This window comes from Salmo salar, chromosome ssa17 (assembly GCF_905237065.1).
Source record: "Salmo salar chromosome ssa17, Ssal_v3.1, whole genome shotgun sequence".
Classification (NCBI taxonomy): Eukaryota; Metazoa; Chordata; class Actinopteri; order Salmoniformes; family Salmonidae; genus Salmo; species Salmo salar.
The window spans coordinates 23,421,343-23,424,779 of record NC_059458.1 but is presented as its reverse complement, the minus strand read 5'-3'; positions in this window follow the sequence as shown (position 1 = coordinate 23,424,779).

Here is a 3,437-nt window from a genome sequence, read left to right as displayed (position 1 = left end):
TCACATATGCAGTCCTTTGTTGAACATTCCAACAGGTTCTTATTGATGTCATTTAACCAAATAATATGACAATGATAAAAGCCAAAGTAATACATTTCTGTTGGGCTCACTGTTAGATTGTGGTCACTTGAAATCCTGAAATACATACAAAACCATTCCAGAGTGAAACCTTTAAATCAAAGATTACTTTTGACAACGTCTGTGTATAATGAAATGCCTTCCTTAAGATCCAATCCTAAAAGTTGACCGCCCTTATTAAACCGCACGGCCAAAACAGAGGAGAATGTCAATTCAAAAACGTAGCGACGCTTTCAAAAGACAAGTTAAGACATTGCATAACTGTTGAGTAATTATTTGGAAAGTGTTTCCTACTGGGAACAATGTGCTTATGTTCCTAACTCTCCAACAGGGAGTGATGGGTTCATGTCCTGCTGGTTTGTAGAAAACGTGGTATGTTTTGCCATTAGTCTGAAAGGCTTTTTGTGAGCGTTTTAATTGTCTCAGATGCATCAGAGTGGAAGGGCAGCCACAACACCCACAGGTTGCTTCATTTTAGACTGAAGGCTAATTCACTTTGCCGAGGAAATCGCTGTAAATTACAAACATAAACAAGAGAGTTATTCCATCTACAGTACCTGCCATATTCCTTATGCATGACAAAGCAGAAATACATTTTATTTTAAAATGATCAAAAGTTAAATAGAAAATGTACTTTCACAATGAAATAATGTTATTAAATTAACTCTTAAAATTAAGTAAAATCTTGTTTGGGATGCTGAGAAATGGCTTCCTCACCAAGGCTTCATGGCCACTGCAGTGATGGAAGTGAATACAGTATGTTTCCGCCATTTTGAACTAAGGGGTTGGAGGAAGTATGGACTCCATCATAAAAGCTCAAAGGCATTCATCCTCAGACAGATTCATATTCTCTCTCTCTCTCTCTCGCTCTCTCTCTCAGCATTTATAGCTTCCAGACCTTAGACAGTTCTCCCTGCATGCGTATGTGATGTGACCCAGCCTCTTCATGGGGTCTTGAGTACCTAGCCATCCACAGAAAAGCCTGTATAGTAACACCACAAGGAAAACCACACAGCAAAAGACCACCGTTTCTTCATCTCCTAGAGCAGGTAGTCAACAGTCATAGGAAGCCAAGAAGCATGCTGTCTGATCAGGGCAGGGTATTCTCCAGGCCTTGAGTGAGGCTGATATCTCTCAGGTTTCCACCCAACCATTTCATGCGGATGAATTACCTGCCGCATAAAAAAAAAAGTTGCGACAGGAAATGTCGGTATAATTTCATAAATGTCGACAGACATTTTGCTCGTTGGACATGATGGGATCTTTTTTTTTTTTGTCGATCAAATTAAATATGGGAGAAATGGCGGTAGAAATGCACAAATATTCATACAATATGTAGCAATATGTAGCAAACTTGTAAACTTGTAAACTTGGAGTCACACGAAGATATGGGCGAACCACCACGACATGGAAAAGCATCAGAAGTTTATAGCAGATGAAATAAGTTATGATGCTCTGTCGCAGCCGGCCGCGACCGGGAGGTCCATGGGGCGGCGCACAATTGGCCCAGCGTCGTCCGGGTTAGGGAGGGTTTGGCCGGCAGGGATATCCTTGTCTTATCGCGCACTAGCGACTCCTGGTGCGGGCCGGGCGCAATGCACGTTGACACGGTCGCCAGGTGGATGGTGTTTCCTCCAACACATTGGTGCGGCTGGCTTCCGGGTTGGATTGGCATTGTGTCAAGAAGCAGTGCGGCTTGTTTGGGTTGTGTTTCGGAGGAAGTACAGCTCTCGACCTTCGCCTCTCCCGAGTCCGTACGGAGTTGCAGCGATGAGACTACTACAAGACTGTAACTACTACCAATTGGATACCACGAAATTGGGGAGAAAAAATGGGTGAAAAATACACAAAAATATATTTAAAAAAATAAAAAAAAGTTGTGATGAACTTCACACGGGGGTTAAGTGCACAGTGATCAGGCACATTTCCAATAGGCTAAACATCGAGGGTAGGCTATTATTTGAATGCTAGTGACATGATGATTGGTGCTTGGCTGCCAATTATCAAATAAAACAAAATGATTTTACTCTTATCCATATTTGTCATTTATCAGCAAAGTCCAGAGAGCATGCGCAAAACAGATTGTGGAAGTTTGCTATTTATCTCAACAGTTTTTGTGACAAAACCATTGGTAGAGTAAAAATGGTGATGGAAATCCAGTTAACTATTCGGAACATGGGAACGTAGCGCAAAAGGTATTTTTATGTGCACTATGTCATCCCGCACAGGCTTTTATCCGCAACAAGTCAGTCTGATGGAAACACATATTGTTTTTATGCAGATTTTTGAATATTCGCATGAAAATCTGTAGCCACTTGGATGGAAATCTAGCTACTATGACTATCGTAACAGGAGGGGATGTACATAGAATTAGGAATTGAATAGGATCTCTATGGGGCTGTGTATTACAGTGGGCTGTGAGCTCATTGTAAATGGACAGTCAGCATTCCTGTATGTCTCCTAGCCACTGCCCTCTAACCATGGCCTCCATCTGAACCTGTGGTAAGCTCCACTCAGAAACAGAACTCTTCAAAACCAGGCCTGGAGAGATACAGGGTGTGCAGGCTTTTGCACAAGCCCAGCATTAGCGTACTAGATTGCTCCAATTAAGGGCTTGAGAAGCCCCAGACTCATTTCAGCTGAAGGTAAGCTCCCTGTACATCCTCCAGAATAAGCACATTACTGTCAGCGGTCTAATTAACATAATTGACACGCGAGGAAATGCAAATGTACAATTAAGTCTGTTTTGCCCTTAATGAGATGGTCATTAACATACAGTGCCTTCAGAAAGTATTCATACCCCTTGACTTATCCACATTTTGTTACACATTGTGTTACAGCCTGAATTCAAAATGGATTAAATAATTTTTTTCTCTCACTCATCTATACACAATACCCCATAATGACAAAGTGAAAACATGTTTTCAGAAATCTTTGCTAATTTATTGAAAATTAAATACAGAAAAATCGAATTTACATAAGTATTCACACCCCTGAGTCAATACATGTTAGAATCACATTTTGGCAGCGATTACAGCTGTGAGACTTTCTGGGTAAGTCTCTAAGAGCTTTGCACACCAGGATTGTACAATATTTGCACATTATTATTTTTTTAATTCTTCAAGCTCTGTCAAGTTGGTTGGTTGTCAAGTTCATTTCTTTGCCACATTTTTTGCAGTTTTACTTTAGTGCCTTATTGCAAACAGGATGCATTTTGGAATATTTGTATTCTGTACAAGCTTACTTCTTTTCACTCTGTCAATTAGGTTAGTATTATGGAGTAACTACAATGTTGTTGATCCATCTTCAGTTTTCTCCTATCACAGACATTAAACTCAGTAACTGTTTTAAAGTCACCA